The sequence below is a fragment of the Triturus cristatus genome, chromosome 1_1, assembly GCF_964204655.1.
Source record: "Triturus cristatus chromosome 1_1, aTriCri1.1, whole genome shotgun sequence".
Lineage (NCBI taxonomy): Eukaryota > Metazoa > Chordata > Amphibia > Caudata > Salamandridae > Triturus > Triturus cristatus.
The window spans coordinates 1,210,490,283-1,210,511,681 of record NC_140579.1 but is presented as its reverse complement, the minus strand read 5'-3'; positions in this window follow the sequence as shown (position 1 = coordinate 1,210,511,681).

The window sequence follows — 21,399 nt, the reverse complement described above, 5'->3', positions numbered from 1 at the left end:
GGGTGAAACCCCAAAACCGGTCCTAGGATGCTTGTTTCCAGTCCAGGGAGGACCTGGCTTGGCAGTTCGGGCTGGACTGTACCCAGGAGGTACAGGGTCAAGACTGATTTGCATATGGCTGGGTTCAAACTGGAACGGCATCGTGAGCAATAAAACAATGGATTTAGGCCCAGATCTCTGTAATGGGGTGAAGGTATCACATTGTTCTGCATTTTGTCCATCAACTGTTGTTTTTGCATTGGTCACCTGAGTGGGAAGGGTATGCCCAGACGTGGGTCCCGTGCTCTCCATGCCACTGGAATCAAGCTATCCTGGCTGAAGAGGGGTGAAACCCCGAAACCGGTCCTCGGATTCTTGTTTCCAGTCCAGGGAGGACCTGGATTGGAAGTTCGGGCTGGACTGTACCCATGAGGCACAGGGTCAAGACTGATTTGCATATGGCTGGGTTCATACCGGAAAGGCATGGTGAGCAATAAAACGATGGATTTAGGCCCAGATCTCTGTACTGGGGTGAATGTATGACATTGTTCTGCATTTTGTCCATCAACTGTTGTTTTTGCATTTCTCATCCTGAGTGGGAAGGGTGTGCCCAGACGTGGGTCCCGTGCTCTCCATGCCACTGGAATCAAGCTATCCTGGCTCAAGAGGGGTGAAATCCCGAAACCGGTCCTAGGATGCTTGTTTCCAGTCCAGGGAGGACCTGGCTTGGCAGTTCGGGCTGGACTGAACCCATGAGGCACAGGGTCAAGACTGATTTGCATATGGCTGGGTTCAAACTGGAACGGCATGGTGAGCAAAAAAACGATGGATTTAGGCCCAGATCTCTGTACTGGGGTGAATGTATGACATTGTTCTGCATTCTGTCCATCAACTGTTGTTTTTGCATTTGTCACCCCGAGTGGGAAGGGTATGCCCAGACGTTGGTCCTGTGCTCTCCATGCCACTGGAATCAAGCCATCCTGGCTGTAGAGGGGTGAAACCCCAAAACCGGTCCTAGGATGCTTGTTTCCAGTCCAGGGAGGACCTGGCTTGGCAGTTCGGGCTGGACTGTACCCAGGAGGTACAGGGTCAAGACTGATTTGCATATGGCTGGGTTCAAACTGGAACGGCATCGTGAGCAATAAAACAATGGATTTAGGCCCAGATCTCTGTAATGGGGTGAAGGTATCACATTGTTCTGCATTTTGTCCATCAACTGTTGTTTTTGCATTGGTCACCTGAGTGGGAAGGGTATGCCCAGACGTGGGTCCCGTGCTCTCCATGCCACTGGAATCAAGCTATCCTGGCTGAAGAGGGGTGAAACCCCGAAACCGGTCCTCGGATTCTTGTTTCCAGTCCAGGGAGGACCTGGATTGGAAGTTCGGGCTGGACTGTACCCATGAGGCACAGGGTCAAGACTGATTTGCATATGGCTGGGTTCATACCGGAACGGCATGGTGAGCAATAAAACGATGGATTTAGGCCCAGATCTCTGTACTGGGGTGAATGTATGACATTGTTCTGCATTTTGTCCATCAACTGTTGTTTTTGCATTTCTCATCCTGAGTGGGAAGGGTGTGCCCAGACGTGGGTCCCGTGCTCTCCATGCCACTGGAATCAAGCTATCCTGGCTCAAGAGGGGTGAAATCCCGAAACCGGTCCTAGGATGCTTGTTTCCAGTCCAGGGAGGACCTGCCTTGGCAGTTCGGGCTGGACTGAACCCATGAGGCACAGGGTCAAGACTGATTTGCATATGGCTGGGTTCAAACTGGAACGGCATGGTGAGCAAACAAACAATGGATTTAGGTCCAGACTTCTGTACTGTGGTGAATGTATGACATTGTTCTGCATTCTGTCCATCAACTGTTGTTTTTGCATTTGTCAAACCGAGTGGGACGGGTATGCTCAGACGTGAGTCCCGTGCCCTCCATGCCACTGGAATCAAGCTATCCTGGCTGAAGACGGGTGAAACCCCGAAACCGGTCCTAGGATGCTTGTTTCCAGTCCAGGGAGGACCTGGCTTGGCATTCCGGGCTGGACTGTACCCATGAGACACAGGGTCAAGACTGATTTGCATATGGCTGGGTTCAAACTGGAACGGCAAGGTGAGCAAAAAAAGGATGGATTTAGGCCCAGATCTCTGTACTGGGGTGAATGTATGACATTGTTCTGCATTCTGCCCATCAACTGTTGTTTTTGCATTTGTCACCCAGAGTGGGAAGGGTATGCCCAGACGTGGGTCCCGTGCTCTCCATGCCACTGGAATCAAGCTTTCCGGGCTGAAGAGGGTTGAAACCCCGAAACCGGTCCTAGTATGCTTGATACCAGTCCTGGCATGTCCTGGCTTAGCAGTTCGGGCTGGACTGTTCCCATGAGGCACAGGGTCAAGACTGATTTGCATATGGCTGATTTCATACTTGAATGACATGGTGAGCAAAAAAACTATGTATTTAGGACCATATCTCTGTACTGGGGTGAATGCATGACATTGTTCTGCATTCTGTCAATCAACTGTTGTTTCTGCATTTGTCACCCCGAGTGGGACGGGTATGCCCAGATGTGAGTCCCGTGCTCTCCATGCCACTGGAATCAAGCTATCCTGGCTGAAGAGGGGTGAAACCCCGCAACCAGTCCTAGGATGCTTGGTTCCAGTCCAGGCAGGACCTGGCTTAGCAGTTCGGGCTAGACTGTTCCCATGAGGCACAGGGTCAACACTGATTTGCATATGGCTGGGTTCATACTGGAATGGCATAGTGAGCAAAAAAATGATGGATTTAGGCCCAGATCTCTGTACTGGGGTGAATGTATGACATTGCTCTGCATTCTGTCCATCAACTGTTGTTTTTGCATTTGTCACCCCGAGTGGGACGGGTATGCTCAGACGTGAGTCCCGTGCTCTCCATGCCACTGGAATAAAGCTATCCTGGCTGAAGAGGGGTGAAACCCCGAAACCGGTCCTAGAATGCTTGGTTCCAGTCCAGGCAGGACCTGGCTTAGCAGTTCGGGCTGGACTGTTCCCATGAGGCACAGGGTCAAGACTGATTTGCATATGGCTGATTTCATACTGGAATGGCATGGTGAGCAAAAAAACGATGGATTTAGGCCCAGATCTCTGTACTGGGGTGAATGTATGACATTGTTCTGCATTCTGTCCATCAACTGTTTTTTTTGCATTTGTCACCCCGAGTGGGACGGGTATGCCCAGACGTTGGTCCTGTGCTCTCCATGCCACTGGAATCAAGCCATCCTGGCTGTAGAGGGGTGAAATCCCAAAACCGGTCCTAGGATGCTTGATTCCAGTCCAGGGAGGACCTGGCTTGGCAGTTCGGGCTGGACTGTACCCAGGAGGTACAGGGTCAAGACTGATTTGCATATGGCTGGGTTCATACCGGAACGGCATGGTGAGCAATAAAACGATGGATTTAGGCCCAGATCTCTGTACTGGGGTGAATGTATGACATTGTTCTGCATTTTGTCCATCAACTGTTGTTTTTGCATTTCTCATCCTGAGTGGGAAGGGTGTGCCCAGACGTGGGTCCCGTGCTCTCCATGCCACTGGAATCAAGCTATCCTGGCTGAAGAGGGGTGAAATCCCGAAACCGGTCCTAGGATGCTTGTTTCCAGTCCAGGGAGGACCTGGCTTGGCAGTTCGGGCTGGACTGTACCCATGAGACACAGGGTCAAGACTGATTTTCATATGGCTGGGTTCAAACTGGAACGGCATGGTGAGCAAACACACAATGGATTTAGGTCCAGACCTCTGTACTGTGGTGAATGTATGACATTGTTCTGCATTCTGTCCATCAACTGTTGTTTTTCCATTTGTCAAACCGAGTGGGACGGGTATGCTCAGACGTGAGTCCCGTGCCCTCCATGCCACTGGAATCAAGCTATCCTGGCTGAAGACGGGTGAAACCCCGAAACCGGTCCTAGGATGCTTGTTTCCAGTCCAGGGAGGACCTGGCTTGGCATTCCGGGCTGGACTGTACCCATGAGACACAGGGTCAAGACTGATTTGCATATGGCTGGGTTCAAACTGGAACGGCATGGTGAGCAAAAAAACGATGGATTTAGGCCCAGATCTCTGTACTGGGGTGAATTTATGACATTGTTCTGCATTCTGTCCATCAACTGTTGTTTTTGCATTTGTCACCCCGAGTGGGAAGGGTATGCCCAGGCGTGGGTCCCGTGCTCTCCATGCCACTGGAATCAAGCTATCCTGGCTGAAGAGGGGTGACATCCCGAAACAAGTCCTAGGATGCTTGTTTCCAGTCCAGGGAGGACCTGGCTTGGCAGTTCTGGCTGGACTGTACCCAGGAGGTACAGGGTCAAGACTGATTTGCATATGGCTGGGCTCAAACTGGAACGGCATTGTGAGCAATAAAACGATGGATTTAGGCCCAGATCTCTGTAATGGGGTGAAGGTATCACATTGTTCTGCATTTTGTCCATCAACTGTTGTTTTTGCATTGGTCACCCGAGTGGGAAGGGTATGCCCAGACGTGGGTCCCGTGCTCTCCATGCCCCTGGAATCAAGCTATCCTGGCTGAAGAGGGGTGAAACCCCGAAACCGGTCCTCGGATGCTTGTTTCCAGTCCAGGGAGGACCTGGATTGGAAGTTCGGGCTGGACTGTACCCATGAGGCACAGGGTCAAGACTGATTTGCATATGGCTGGGTTCAAACTGGAACGGCATGGTGAGGAAAAAAACGATGGATTTAGGCCCAGATCTCTGTACTGGGGTGAATGTTTGACATTGTTCTGCATTCTGTCCATCAAATGTTGTTTTTGCATTTGTCACCCCGAGTGGGAAGGGTATGCCCAGACGTGGGTCCCGTGCTCTCCATGCCACTGGAATCAAGCTATCCTGGCTGAAGAGGGGTGACATCCCGAAACCGGTCCTAGGATGCTTGTTTCCAGTCCAGGGAGGACCTGGCTTGGCAGTTCTGGCTGGACTGTATCCATGAGACACAGGGTCAAGACTGATTTGCATATGGCTGGATTCAAACTGGAACGGCGTGGGGAGCAAAAAAACGATGGATTTAGGCCCAGATCTCTGTACTGGGGTGAATATATGACATTGTTCTGGATTCTGTCCATCAACTGTTGTTTTTGCATTTGTCACCCGGAGTGGGAAGGGTATGCCCAGACGTGGGTCCCGTGCTCTCCATACCACTGGCTGAAGAGGGGTGAAACCCCGAAACCAGTCCTAGGATGCTTGTTTCCAGTCCAGGGAGGACCTGGCTTGGCAGATCGGGCTGGACTGTACCCATGAGGCACAGGGTCAAGACTGATTTGCATATGGCTGGGTTTACACTGGAAGAGCATGGTGAGCAAAAAAACAATGGATTTAGGCCCAGATCTCTGTACTGAGGTGAATGTATGACATTGTTCTGCATTCTGTCCATCAACTGCTGTTTTTGCATTTGTCACCCCGAGTGGGACGGGTATGCTCAGACGTGAGTCCCGTGCTCTCCATGCCACTGGAATCAAGCTATCCTGGCTGAAGAGGGGTGAAACCCTGAAACCGGTCCTAGGATCCATGGTTCCAGTCCAGGCAGGACCTGGCTTAGCAGTTCGGGCTGGACTGTTCCCATGAGGCACAGAGTCAAGACTGATTTGCATGTGGCTGGGTTCATACTGGAATGGCATGGTGAGCAAAAAAACGATGGATTTAGACCCAGATCTCTGTACTGGGGTGAATGTATGACATTGTTCTGCATTCTGTCCATCAACTGTTGTTTTTGCATTTGTCATCCCGAGTGGGACGGGTATGCCCAGACGTTGGTCCTGTGCTCTCCATGCCACTGGAATCAAGCCATCCTGGCTGTAGAGGGGTGAAACCCCAAAACCGGTCCTAGGATGCTTGTTTCCAGTCCAGGGAGGACCTGGCTTGGCAGTTCAGGCTGGACTGTACCCAGGAGGTACAGGGTCAAGACTGATTTGCATATGGCTGGGTTCAAACTGGAACGGCATCGTGAGCAATAAAACAATGGATTTAGGCCCAGATCTCTGTAATGGGGTGGAGGTATCACATTGTTCTGCATTTTGTCCATCAACTGTTGTTTTTGCATTGGTCACCCGAGTGGGAAGGGTATGCCCAGACGTGGGTCCCGTGCTCTCCATGCCCCTGGAATCAAGCTATCCTGGCTGAAGAGGGGTGAAACCCCGAAACCGGTCCTCGGATGCTTGTTTCCAGTCCAGGGAGGACCTGGATTGGAAGTTCTGGCTGGACTGTACCCATGAGGCACAGGGTCAAGACTGATTTGCATATGGCTGGGTTCAAACTGGAACGGCATGGTGAGGAAAAAAACGATGGATTTAGGCCCAGATCTCTGTACTGGGGTGAATGTTTGACATTGTTCTGCATTCTGTCCATCAAATGTTGTTTTTGCATTTGTCACCCCGAGTGGGAAGGGTATGCCCAGACGTGGGTCCCGTGCTCTCCATGCCACTGGAATCAAGCTATCCTGGCTGAAGAGGGGTGACATCCCGAAACCGGTCCTAGGATGCTTGTTTCCAGTCCAGGGAGGACCTGGCTTGGCAGTTCTGGCTGGACTGTATCCATGAGACACAGGGTCAAGACTGATTTGCATATGGCTGGATTCAAACTGGAACGGCGTGGGGAGCAAAAAAACGATGGATTTAGGCCCAGATCTCTGTACTGGGGTGAATATATGACATTGTTCTGGATTCTGTCCATCAACTGTTGTTTTTGCATTTGTCACCCTGAGTGGGAAGGGTATGCCCAGACGTGGGTCCCGTGCTCTCCATACCACTGGCTGTAGAGGGGTGAAACCCCGAAACCAGTCCTAGGATGCTTGTTTCCAGTCCAGGGAGGACCTGGCTTGGCAGATCGGGCTGGACTGTACCCATGAGGCACAGGGTCAAGACTGATTTGCATATGGCTGGGTTTACACTGGAAAAGCATGGTGAGCAAAAAAACGATGGATTTAGACCCAGATCTCTGTACTGGGGTGAATGTATGACATTGTTCTGCATTCTGTCCATCAACTGTTGTTTTTGCATTTGTCATCCCGACTGGGACGGGTATGCCCAGACGTTGGTCCTGTGCTCTCCATGCCACTGGAATCAAGCCATCCTGGCTGTAGAGGGGTGAAACCCCAAAACCGGTCCTAGGATGCTTGTTTCCAGTCCAGGGAGGACCTGGCTTGGCAGTTCGGGCTGGACTGTACCCAGGAGGTACAGGGTCAAGACTGATTTGCATATGGCTGGGTTCAAACTGGAACGGCATCGTGAGCAATAAAACAATGGATTTAGGCCCAGATCTCTGTAATGGGGTGGAGGTATCACATTGTTCTGCATTTTGTCCATCAACTGCTGTTTTTGCATTTGTCACCCCGAGTGGGACGGGTATGCTCAGACGTGAGTCCCGTGCTCTCCATGCCACTGGAATCAAGCTATCCTGGCTGAAGAGGGGTGAAACCCTGAAACCGGTCCTAGGATCCATGGTTCCAGTCCAGGCAGGACCTGGCTTAGCAGTTCGGGCTGGACTGTTCCCATGAGGCACAGAGTCAAGACTGATTTGCATGTGGCTGGGTTCATACTGGAATGGCATGGTGAGCAAAAAAACGATGGATTTAGACCCAGATCTCTGTACTGGGGTGAATGTATGACATTGTTCTGCATTCTGTCCATCAACTGTTGTTTTTGCATTTGTCATTCCGAGTGGGACGGGTATGCCCAGACGTTGGTCCTGTGCTCTCCATGCCACTGGAATCAAGCCATCCTGGCTGTAGAGGGGTGAAACCCCAAAACCGGTCCTAGGATGCTTGTTTCCAGTCCAGGGAGGACCTGGCTTGGCAGTTCAGGCTGGACTGTACCCAGGAGGTACAGGGTCAAGACTGATTTGCATATGGCTGGGTTCAAACTGGAACGGCATCGTGAGCAATAAAACAATGGATTTAGGCCCAGATCTCTGTAATGGGGTGGAGGTATCACATTGTTCTGCATTTTGTCCATCAACTGTTGTTTTTGCATTGGTCACCCGAGTGGGAAGGGTATGCCCAGACGTGGGTCCGTGCTCTCCATGCCCCTGGAATCAAGCTATCCTGGCTGAAGAGGGGTGAAACCCCGAAACCGGTCCTCGGATGCTTGTTTCCAGTCCAGGGAGGACCTGGATTGGAAGTTCTGGCTGGACTGTACCCATGAGGCACAGGGTCAAGACTGATTTGCATATGGCTGGGTTCAAACTGGAACGGCATGGTGAGGAAAAAAACGATGGATTTAGGCCCAGATCTCTGTACTGGGGTGAATGTTTGACATTGTTCTGCATTCTGTCCATCAAATGTTGTTTTTGCATTTGTCACCCCGAGTGGGAAGGGTATGCCCAGACGTGGGTCCCGTGCTCTCCATGCCACTGGAATCAAGCTATCCTGGCTGAAGAGGGGTGACATCCCGAAACCGGTCCTAGGATGCTTGTTTCCAGTCCAGGGAGGACCTGGCTTGGCAGTTCTGGCTGGACTGTATCCATGAGACACAGGGTCAAGACTGATTTGCATATGGCTGGATTCAAACTGGAACGGCGTGGGGAGCAAAAAAACGATGGATTTAGGCCCAGATCTCTGTACTGGGGTGAATATATGACATTGTTCTGGATTCTGTCCATCAACTGTTGTTTTTGCATTTGTCACCCTGAGTGGGAAGGGTATGCCCAGACGTGGGTCCCGTGCTCTCCATACCACTGGCTGTAGAGGGGTGAAACCCCGAAACCAGTCCTAGGATGCTTGTTTCCAGTCCAGGGAGGACCTGGCTTGGCAGATCGGGCTGGACTGTACCCATGAGGCACAGGGTCAAGACTGATTTGCATATGGCTGGGTTTACACTGGAAAAGCATGGTGAGCAAAAAAACGATGGATTTAGACCCAGATCTCTGTACTGGGGTGAATGTATGACATTGTTCTGCATTCTGTCCATCAACTGTTGTTTTTGCATTTGTCATCCCGAGTGGGACGGGTATGCCCAGACGTTGGTCCTGTGCTCTCCATGCCACTGGAATCAAGCCATCCTGGCTGTAGAGGGGTGAAACCCCAAAACCGGTCCTAGGATGCTTGTTTCCAGTCCAGGGAGGACCTGGCTTGGCAGTTCGGGCTGGACTGTACCCAGGAGGTACAGGGTCAAGACTGATTTGCATATGGCTGGGTTCAAACTGGAACGGCATCGTGAGCAATAAAACAATGGATTTAGGCCCAGATCTCTGTAATGGGGTGGAGGTATCACATTGTTCTGCATTTTGTCCATCAACTGTTGTTTTTGCATTGGTCACCCGAGTGGGAAGGGTATGCCCAGACGTGGGTCCCGTGCTCTCCATGCCCCTGGAATCAAGCTATCCTGGCTGAAGAGGGGTGAAACTCCGAAACCGGTCCTCGGATGCTTGTTTCCAGTCCAGGGAGGACCTGGATTGGAAGTTCGGGCTGGACTGTACCCATGAGGCACAGGGTCAAGACTGATTTGCATATGGCTGGGTTCAAACTGGAACGGCATGGTGAGGAAAAAAACGATGGATTTAGGCCCAGATCTCTGTACTGGGGTGAATGTTTGACGTTGTTCTACATTCTGTCCATCAAATGTTGTTTTTGCATTTGTCACCCGAGTGGGAAGGGTATGCCCAGACGTGGGTCCCGTGCTCTCCATGCCACTGGAATCAAGCTATCCTGGCTGAAGAGGGGTGACATCCCGAAACCGGTCCTAGGATGCTTGTTTCCAGTCCAGGGAGGACCTGGCTTGGCAGTTCTGGCTGGACTGTATCCATGAGACACAGGGTCAAGACTGATTTGCATATGGCTGGATTCAAACTGGAACGGCGTGGGGAGCAAAAAAACGATGGATTTAGGCCCAGATCTCTGTACTGGGGTGAATATATGACATTGTTCTGGATTCTGTCCATCAACTGTTGTTTTTGCATTTGTCACCCGGAGTGGGAAGGGTATGCCCAGACGTGGGTCCCGTGCTCTCCATACCACTGGCTGAAGAGGGGTGAAACCCCGAAACTAGTCCTAGGATGCTTGTTTCCAGTCCAGGGAGGACCTGGCTTGGCAGATCGGGCTGGACTGTACCCATGAGGCACAGGGTCAAGACTGATTTGCATATGGCTGGGTTTACACTGGAAGAGCATGGTGAGCAAAAAAACAATGGATTTAGGCCCAGATCTCTGTACTGGGGTGAATGTATGACATTGTTCTGCATTCTGTCCATCAACTGCTGTTTTTGCATTTGTCACCCCGAGTGGGACGGGTATGCTCAGACGTGAGTCCCGTGCTCTCCATGCCACTGGAATCAAGCGATCCTGGCTGAAGAGGGGTGAAACCCTGAAACCGGTCCTAGGAACCATGGTTCCAGTCCAGGCAGGACCTGGCTTAGCAGTTCGGGCTGGACTGTTCCCATGAGGCACAGAGTCAAGACTGATTTGCATGTGGCTGGGTTCATACTGGAATGGCATGGTGAGCAAAAAAACGATGGATTTAGACCCAGATCTCTGTACTGGGGTGAATGTATGACATTGTTCTGCATTCTGTCCATCAACTGTTGTTTTTGCATTTGTCATCCCGAGTGGGACGGGTATGCCCAGACGTTGGTCCTGTGCTCTCCATGCCACTGGAATCAAGCCATCCTGGCTGTAGAGGGGTGAAACCCCAAAACCGGTCCTAGGATGCTTGTTTCCAGTCCAGGGAGGACCTGGCTTGGCAGTTCAGGCTGGACTGTACCCAGGAGGTACAGGGTCAAGACTGATTTGCATATGGCTGGGTTCAAACTGGAACGGCATCGTGAGCAATAAAACAATGGATTTAGGCCCAGATCTCTGTAATGGGGTGGAGGTATCACATTGTTCTGCATTTTGTCCATCAACTGTTGTTTTTGCATTGGTCACCCGAGTGGGAAGGGTATGCCCAGACGTGGGTCCCGTGCTCTCCATGCCCCTGGAATCAAGCTATCCTGGCTGAAGAGGGGTGAAACCCCGAAACCGGTCCTCGGATGCTTGTTTCCAGTCCAGGGAGGACCTGGATTGGAAGTTCTGGCTGGACTGTACCCATGAGGCACAGGGTCAAGACTGATTTGCATATGGCTGGGTTCAAACTGGAACGGCATGGTGAGGAAAAAAACGATGGATTTAGGCCCAGATCTCTGTACTGGGGTGAATGTTTGACATTGTTCTGCATTCTGTCCATCAAATGTTGTTTTTGCATTTGTCACCCCGAGTGGGAAGGGTATGCCCAGACGTGGGTCCCGTGCTCTCCATGCCACTGGAATCAAGCTATCCTGGCTGAAGAGGGGTGACATCCCGAAACCGGTCCTAGGATGCTTGTTTCCAGTCCAGGGAGGACCTGGCTTGGCAGTTCTGGCTGGACTGTATCCATGAGACACAGGGTCAAGACTGATTTGCATATGGCTGGATTCAAACTGGAACGGCGTGGGGAGCAAAAAAACGATGGATTTAGGCCCAGATCTCTGTACTGGGGTGAATATATGACATTGTTCTGGATTCTGTCCATCAACTGTTGTTTTTGCATTTGTCACCCTGAGTGGGAAGGGTATGCCCAGATGTGGGTCCCGTGCTCTCCATACCACTGGCTGTAGAGGGGTGAAACCCCGAAACCAGTCCTAGGATGCTTGTTTCCAGTCCAGGGAGGACCTGGCTTGGCAGATCGGGCTGGACTGTACCCATGAGGCACAGGGTCAAGACTGATTTGCATATGGCTGGGTTTACACTGGAAAAGCATGGTGAGCAAAAAAACGATGGATTTAGACCCAGATCTCTGTACTGGGGTGAATGTATGACATTGTTCTGCATTCTGTCCATCAACTGTTGTTTTTGCATTTGTCATCCCGAGTGGGACGGGTATGCCCAGACGTTGGTCCTGTGCTCTCCATGCCACTGGAATCAAGCCATCCTGGCTGTAGAGGGGTGAAACCCCAAAACCGGTCCTAGGATGCTTGTTTCCAGTCCAGGGAGGACCTGGCTTGGCAGTTCTGGCTGGACTGTATCCATGAGACACAGGGTCAAGACTGATTTGCATATGGCTGGATTCAAACTGGAACGGCGTGGGGAGCAAAAAAACGATGGATTTAGGCCCAGATCTCTGTACTGGGGTGAATATATGACATTGTTCTGGATTCTGTCCATCAACTGTTGTTTTTGCATTTGTCACCCGGAGTGGGAAGGGTATGCCCAGACGTGGGTCCCGTGCTCTCCATACCACTGGCTGAAGAGGGGTGAAACCCCGAAACCAGTCCTAGGATGCTTGTTTCCAGTCCAGGGAGGACCTGGCTTGGCAGATCGGGCTGGACTGTACCCATGAGGCACAGGGTCAAGACTGATTTGCATATGGCTGGGTTTACACTGGAAGAGCATGGTGAGCAAAAAAACAATGGATTTAGGCCCAGATCTCTGTACTGAGGTGAATGTATGACATTGTTCTGCATTCTGTCCATCAACTGCTGTTTTTGCATTTGTCACCCCGAGTGGGACGGGTATGCTCAGACGTGAGTCCCGTGCTCTCCATGCCACTGGAATCAAGCTATCCTGGCTGAAGAGGGGTGAAACCCTGAAACCGGTCCTAGGATCCATGGTTCCAGTCCAGGCAGGACCTGGCTTAGCAGTTCGGGCTGGACTGTTCCCATGAGGCACAGAGTCAAGACTGATTTGCATGTGGCTGGGTTCATACTGGAATGGCATGGTGAGCAAAAAAACGATGGATTTAGACCCAGATCTCTGTACTGGGGTGAATGTATGACATTGTTCTGCATTCTGTCCATCAACTGTTGTTTTTGCATTTGTCATCCCGAGTGGGACGGGTATGCCCAGACGTTGGTCCTGTGCTCTCCATGCCACTGGAATCAAGCCATCCTGGCTGTAGAGGGGTGAAACCCCAAAACCGGTCCTAGGATGCTTGTTTCCAGTCCAGGGAGGACCTGGCTTGGCAGTTCAGGCTGGACTGTACCCAGGAGGTACAGGGTCAAGACTGATTTGCATATGGCTGGGTTCAAACTGGAACGGCATCGTGAGCAATAAAACAATGGATTTAGGCCCAGATCTCTGTAATGGGGTGGAGGTATCACATTGTTCTGCATTTTGTCCATCAACTGTTGTTTTTGCATTGGTCACCCGAGTGGGAAGGGTATGCCCAGACGTGGGTCCCGTGCTCTCCATGCCCCTGGAATCAAGCTATCCTGGCTGAAGAGGGGTGAAACCCCGAAACCGGTCCTCGGATGCTTGTTTCCAGTCCAGGGAGGACCTGGATTGGAAGTTCTGGCTGGACTGTACCCATGAGGCACAGGGTCAAGACTGATTTGCATATGGCTGGGTTCAAACTGGAACGGCATGGTGAGGAAAAAAACGATGGATTTAGGCCCAGATCTCTGTACTGGGGTGAATGTTTGACATTGTTCTGCATTCTGTCCATCAAATGTTGTTTTTGCATTTGTCACCCCGAGTGGGAAGGGTATGCCCAGACGTGGGTCCCGTGCTCTCCATGCCACTGGAATCAAGCTATCCTGGCTGAAGAGGGGTGACATCCCGAAACCGGTCCTAGGATGCTTGTTTCCAGTCCAGGGAGGACCTGGCTTGGCAGTTCTGGCTGGACTGTATCCATGAGACACAGGGTCAAGACTGATTTGCATATGGCTGGATTCAAACTGGAACGGCGTGGGGAGCAAAAAAACGATGGATTTAGGCCCAGATCTCTGTACTGGGGTGAATATATGACATTGTTCTGGATTCTGTCCATCAACTGTTGTTTTTGCATTTGTCACCCTGAGTGGGAAGGGTATGCCCAGACGTGGGTCCCGTGCTCTCCATACCACTGGCTGTAGAGGGGTGAAACCCCGAAACCAGTCCTAGGATGCTTGTTTCCAGTCCAGGGAGGACCTGGCTTGGCAGATCGGGCTGGACTGTACCCATGAGGCACAGGGTCAAGACTGATTTGCATATGGCTGGGTTTACACTGGAAAAGCATGGTGAGCAAAAAAACGATGGATTTAGACCCAGATCTCTGTACTGGGGTGAATGTATGACATTGTTCTGCATTCTGTCCATCAACTGTTGTTTTTGCATTTGTCATCCCGACTGGGACGGGTATGCCCAGACGTTGGTCCTGTGCTCTCCATGCCACTGGAATCAAGCCATCCTGGCTGTAGAGGGGTGAAACCCCAAAACCGGTCCTAGGATGCTTGTTTCCAGTCCAGGGAGGACCTGGCTTGGCAGTTCGGGCTGGACTGTACCCAGGAGGTACAGGGTCAAGACTGATTTGCATATGGCTGGGTTCAAACTGGAACGGCATCGTGAGCAATAAAACAATGGATTTAGGCCCAGATCTCTGTAATGGGGTGGAGGTATCACATTGTTCTGCATTTTGTCCATCAACTGCTGTTTTTGCATTTGTCACCCCGAGTGGGACGGGTATGCTCAGACGTGAGTCCCGTGCTCTCCATGCCACTGGAATCAAGCTATCCTGGCTGAAGAGGGGTGAAACCCTGAAACCGGTCCTAGGATCCATGGTTCCAGTCCAGGCAGGACCTGGCTTAGCAGTTCGGGCTGGACTGTTCCCATGAGGCACAGAGTCAAGACTGATTTGCATGTGGCTGGGTTCATACTGGAATGGCATGGTGAGCAAAAAAACGATGGATTTAGACCCAGATCTCTGTACTGGGGTGAATGTATGACATTGTTCTGCATTCTGTCCATCAACTGTTGTTTTTGCATTTGTCATTCCGAGTGGGACGGGTATGCCCAGACGTTGGTCCTGTGCTCTCCATGCCACTGGAATCAAGCCATCCTGGCTGTAGAGGGGTGAAACCCCAAAACCGGTCCTAGGATGCTTGTTTCCAGTCCAGGGAGGACCTGGCTTGGCAGTTCAGGCTGGACTGTACCCAGGAGGTACAGGGTCAAGACTGATTTGCATATGGCTGGGTTCAAACTGGAACGGCATCGTGAGCAATAAAACAATGGATTTAGGCCCAGATCTCTGTAATGGGGTGGAGGTATCACATTGTTCTGCATTTTGTCCATCAACTGTTGTTTTTGCATTGGTCACCCGAGTGGGAAGGGTATGCCCAGACGTGGGTCCGTGCTCTCCATGCCCCTGGAATCAAGCTATCCTGGCTGAAGAGGGGTGAAACCCCGAAACCGGTCCTCGGATGCTTGTTTCCAGTCCAGGGAGGACCTGGATTGGAAGTTCTGGCTGGACTGTACCCATGAGGCACAGGGTCAAGACTGATTTGCATATGGCTGGGTTCAAACTGGAACGGCATGGTGAGGAAAAAAACGATGGATTTAGGCCCAGATCTCTGTACTGGGGTGAATGTTTGACATTGTTCTGCATTCTGTCCATCAAATGTTGTTTTTGCATTTGTCACCCCGAGTGGGAAGGGTATGCCCAGACGTGGGTCCCGTGCTCTCCATGCCACTGGAATCAAGCTATCCTGGCTGAAGAGGGGTGACATCCCGAAACCGGTCCTAGGATGCTTGTTTCCAGTCCAGGGAGGACCTGGCTTGGCAGTTCTGGCTGGACTGTATCCATGAGACACAGGGTCAAGACTGATTTGCATATGGCTGGATTCAAACTGGAACGGCGTGGGGAGCAAAAAAACGATGGATTTAGGCCCAGATCTCTGTACTGGGGTGAATATATGACATTGTTCTGGATTCTGTCCATCAACTGTTGTTTTTGCATTTGTCACCCTGAGTGGGAAGGGTATGCCCAGACGTGGGTCCCGTGCTCTCCATACCACTGGCTGTAGAGGGGTGAAACCCCGAAACCAGTCCTAGGATGCTTGTTTCCAGTCCAGGGAGGACCTGGCTTGGCAGATCGGGCTGGACTGTACCCATGAGGCACAGGGTCAAGACTGATTTGCATATGGCTGGGTTTACACTGGAAAAGCATGGTGAGCAAAAAAACGATGGATTTAGACCCAGATCTCTGTACTGGGGTGAATGTATGACATTGTTCTGCATTCTGTCCATCAACTGTTGTTTTTGCATTTGTCATCCCGAGTGGGACGGGTATGCCCAGACGTTGGTCCTGTGCTCTCCATGCCACTGGAATCAAGCCATCCTGGCTGTAGAGGGGTGAAACCCCAAAACCGGTCCTAGGATGCTTGTTTCCAGTCCAGGGAGGACCTGGCTTGGCAGTTCGGGCTGGACTGTACCCAGGAGGTACAGGGTCAAGACTGATTTGCATATGGCTGGGTTCAAACTGGAACGGCATCGTGAGCAATAAAACAATGGATTTAGGCCCAGATCTCTGTAATGGGGTGGAGGTATCACATTGTTCTGCATTTTGTCCATCAACTGTTGTTTTTGCATTGGTCACCCGAGTGGGAAGGGTATGCCCAGACGTGGGTCCCGTGCTCTCCATGCCCCTGGAATCAAGCTATCCTGGCTGAAGAGGGGTGAAACTCCGAAACCGGTCCTCGGATGCTTGTTTCCAGTCCAGGGAGGACCTGGATTGGAAGTTCGGGCTGGACTGTACCCATGAGGCACAGGGTCAAGACTGATTTGCATATGGCTGGGTTCAAACTGGAACGGCATGGTGAGGAAAAAAACGATGGATTTAGGCCCAGATCTCTGTACTGGGGTGAATGTTTGACGTTGTTCTACATTCTGTCCATCAAATGTTGTTTTTGCATTTGTCACCCGAGTGGGAAGGGTATGCCCAGACGTGGGTCCCGTGCTCTCCATGCCACTGGAATCAAGCTATCCTGGCTGAAGAGGGGTGACATCCCGAAACCGGTCCTAGGATGCTTGTTTCCAGTCCAGGGAGGACCTGGCTTGGCAGTTCTGGCTGGACTGTATCCATGAGACACAGGGTCAAGACTGATTTGCATATGGCTGGATTCAAACTGGAACGGCGTGGGGAGCAAAAAAACGATGGATTTAGGCCCAGATCTCTGTACTGGGGTGAATATATGACATTGTTCTGGATTCTGTCCATCAACTGTTGTTTTTGCATTTGTCACCCGGAGTGGGAAGGGTATGCCCAGACGTGGGTCCCGTGCTCTCCATACCACTGGCTGAAGAGGGGTGAAACCCCGAAACTAGTCCTAGGATGCTTGTTTCCAGTCCAGGGAGGACCTGGCTTGGCAGATCGGGCTGGACTGTACCCATGAGGCACAGGGTCAAGACTGATTTGCATATGGCTGGGTTTACACTGGAAGAGCATGGTGAGCAAAAAAACAATGGATTTAGGCCCAGATCTCTGTACTGGGGTGAATGTATGACATTGTTCTGCATTCTGTCCATCAACTGCTGTTTTTGCATTTGTCACCCCGAGTGGGACGGGTATGCTCAGACGTGAGTCCCGTGCTCTCCATGCCACTGGAATCAAGCGATCCTGGCTGAAGAGGGGTGAAACCCTGAAACCGGTCCTAGGAACCATGGTTCCAGTCCAGGCAGGACCTGGCTTAGCAGTTCGGGCTGGACTGTTCCCATGAGGCACAGAGTCAAGACTGATTTGCATGTGGCTGGGTTCATACTGGAATGGCATGGTGAGCAAAAAAACGATGGATTTAGACCCAGATCTCTGTACTGGGGTGAATGTATGACATTGTTCTGCATTCTGTCCATCAACTGTTGTTTTTGCATTTGTCATCCCGAGTGGGACGGGTATGCCCAGACGTTGGTCCTGTGCTCTCCATGCCACTGGAATCAAGCCATCCTGGCTGTAGAGGGGTGAAACCCCAAAACCGGTCCTAGGATGCTTGTTTCCAGTCCAGGGAGGACCTGGCTTGGCAGTTCAGGCTGGACTGTACCCAGGAGGTACAGGGTCAAGACTGATTTGCATATGGCTGGGTTCAAACTGGAACGGCATCGTGAGCAATAAAACAATGGATTTAGGCCCAGATCTCTGTAATGGGGTGGAGGTATCACATTGTTCTGCATTTTGTCCATCAACTGTTGTTTTTGCATTGGTCACCCGAGTGGGAAGGGTATGCCCAGACGTGGGTCCCGTGCTCTCCATGCCCCTGGAATCAAGCTATCCTGGCTGAAGAGGGGTGAAACCCCGAAACCGGTCCTCGGATGCTTGTTTCCAGTCCAGGGAGGACCTGGATTGGAAGTTCTGGCTGGACTGTACCCATGAGGCACAGGGTCAAGACTGATTTGCATATGGCTGGGTTCAAACTGGAACGGCATGGTGAGGAAAAAAACGATGGATTTAGGCCCAGATCTCTGTACTGGGGTGAATGTTTGACATTGTTCTGCATTCTGTCCATCAAATGTTGTTTTTGCATTTGTCACCCCGAGTGGGAAGGGTATGCCCAGACGTGGGTCCCGTGCTCTCCATGCCACTGGAATCAAGCTATCCTGGCTGAAGAGGGGTGACATCCCGAAACCGGTCCTAGGATGCTTGTTTCCAGTCCAGGGAGGACCTGGCTTGGCAGTTCTGGCTGGACTGTATCCATGAGACACAGGGTCAAGACTGATTTGCATATGGCTGGATTCAAACTGGAACGGCGTGGGGAGCAAAAAAACGATGGATTTAGGCCCAGATCTCTGTACTGGGGTGAATATATGACATTGTTCTGGATTCTGTCCATCAACTGTTGTTTTTGCATTTGTCACCCTGAGTGGGAAGGGTATGCCCAGATGTGGGTCCCGTGCTCTCCATACCACTGGCTGTAGAGGGGTGAAACCCCGAAACCAGTCCTAGGATGCTTGTTTCCAGTCCAGGGAGGACCTGGCTTGGCAGATCGGGCTGGACTGTACCCATGAGGCACAGGGTCAAGACTGATTTGCATATGGCTGGGTTTACACTGGAAAAGCATGGTGAGCAAAAAAACGATGGATTTAGACCCAGATCTCTGTACTGGGGTGAATGTATGACATTGTTCTGCATTCTGTCCATCAACTGTTGTTTTTGCATTTGTCATCCCGAGTGGGACGGGTATGCCCAGACGTTGGTCCTGTGCTCTCCATGCCACTGGAATCAAGCCATCCTGGCTGTAGAGGGGTGAAACCCCAAAACCGGTCCTAGGATGCTTGTTTCCAGTCCAGGGAGGACCTGGCTTGGCAGTTCGGGCTGGACTGTACCCAGGAGGTACAGGGTCAAGACTGATTTGCATATGGCTGGGTTCAAACTGGAACGGCATCGTGAGCAATAAAACAATGGATTTAGGCCCAGATCTCTGTAATGGGGTGGAGGTATCACATTGTTCTGCATTTTGTCCATCAACTGTTGTTTTTGCATTGGTCACCCGAGTGGGAAGGGTATGCCCAGACGTGGGTCCCGTGCTCTCCATGCCCCTGGAATCAAGCTATCCTGGCTGAAGAGGGGTGAAACTCCGAAACCGGTCCTCGGATGCTTGTTTCCAGTCCAGGGAGGACCTGGATTGGAAGTTCGGGCTGGACTGTACCCATGAGGCACAGGGTCAAGACTGATTTGCATATGGCTGGGTTCAAACTGGAACGGCATGGTGAGGAAAAAAACGATGGATTTAGGCCCAGATCTCTGTACTGGGGTGAATGTTTGACGTTGTTCTACATTCTGTCCATCAAATGTTGTTTTTGCATTTGTCACCCGAGTGGGAAGGGTATGCCCAGACGTGGGTCCCGTGCTCTCCATGCCACTGGAATCAAGCTATCCTGGCTGAAGAGGGGTGACATCCCGAAACCGGTCCTAGGATGCTTGTTTCCAGTCCAGGGAGGACCTGGCTTGGCAGTTCTGGCTGGACTGTATCCATGAGACACAGGGTCAAGACTGATTTGCATATGGCTGGATTCAAACTGGAACGGCGTGGGGAGCAAAAAAACGATGGATTTAGGCCCAGATCTCTGTACTGGGGTGAATATATGACATTGTTCTGGATTCTGTCCATCAACTGTTGTTTTTGCATTTGTCACCCGGAGTGGGAAGGGTATGCCCAGACGTGGGTCCCGTGCTCTCCATACCACTGGCTGAAGAGGGGTGAAACCCCGAAACTAGTCCTAGGATGCTTGTTTCCAGTCCAGGGAGGACCTGGCTTGGCAGATCGGGCTGGACTGTACCCATGAGGCACAGGGTCAAGACTGATTTGCATATGGCTGGGTTTACACTGGAAAAGCATGGTGAGCAAAAAAACAATGGATTTAGGCCCAGATCTCTGTACTGGGGTGAATGTATGACATTGTTCTGCATTCTGTCCATCAACTGCTGTTTTTGCATTTGTCACCCCGAGTGGGACGGGTATGCTCAGACGTGAGTCCCGTGCTCTCCATGCCACTGGAATCAAGCTAACCTGGCTGAAGAGGGGTGAAACCCCGAAACCGGTCCTAGGATCCATGGTTCCAGTCCAGGCAGGACCTGGCTTAGCAGTTCGGGCTGGACTGTTCCCATGAGGCACAGAGTCAAGACTGATTTGCATGTGGCTGGGTTCATACTGGAATGGCATGGTGAGCAAAAAAACGATGGATTTAGACCCAGATCTCTGTACTGGGGTGAATGTATGACATTGTTCTGCATTCTGCCCATCAACTGTTGTTTTTGCATTTGTCATCCCGAGTGGGACGGGTATGCCCAGACGTTGGTCCTGTGCTCTCCATGCCATTGGAATCAAGCCATCCTGGCTGTAGAGGGGTGAAACCCCAAAACCGGTCCTAGGATGCTTGTTTCCAGTCCAGGGAGGACCTGGCTTGGCAGTTCGGGCTGGACTGTACCCAGGAGGTACAGGGTCAAGACTGATTTGCATATGGCTGGGTTCAAACTGGAACGGCATCGTGAGCAATAAAACATTGGATTTAGGCCCAGATCTCTGTAATGGGGTGGAGGTATCACATTGTTCTGCATTTTGTCCATCAACTGTTGTTTTTGCATTGGTCACCCGAGTGGGAAGGGTATGCCCAGACGTGGGTCCCGTGCTCTCCATGCCCCTGGAATCAAGCTATCCTGGCTGAAGAGGGGTGAAACCCCGAAACCGGTCCTTGGATGCTTGTTTCCAGTCCAGGGAGGACCTGGATTGGAAGTTCGGGCTGGACTGTACCCATGAGGCACAGGGTCAAGACTGATTTGCATATGGCTGGGTTCAAACTGGAACGGCATGGTGAGGAAAAAAACGATGGATTTAGGCCCAGATCTCTGTACTGGGGTGAATGTTTGACATTGTTCTGCATTCTGTCCATCAAATGTTGTTTTTGCATTTGTCACCCGAGTGGGAAGGGTATGCCCAGACGTGGGTCCCGTGCTCTCCATGCCACTGGAATCAAGCTATCCTGGCTGAAGAGGGGTGACATCCCGAAACCGGTCCTAGGATGCTTGTTTCCAGTCCAGGGAGGACCTGGCTTGGCAGTTCTGGCTGGACTGTATCCATGAGACACAGGGTCAAGACTGATTTGCATATGGCTGGATTCAAACTGGAACGGCATGGGGAGCAAAAAAACGATGGATTTAGGCCCAGATCTCTGTACTGGGGTGAATATATGACATTGTTCTGG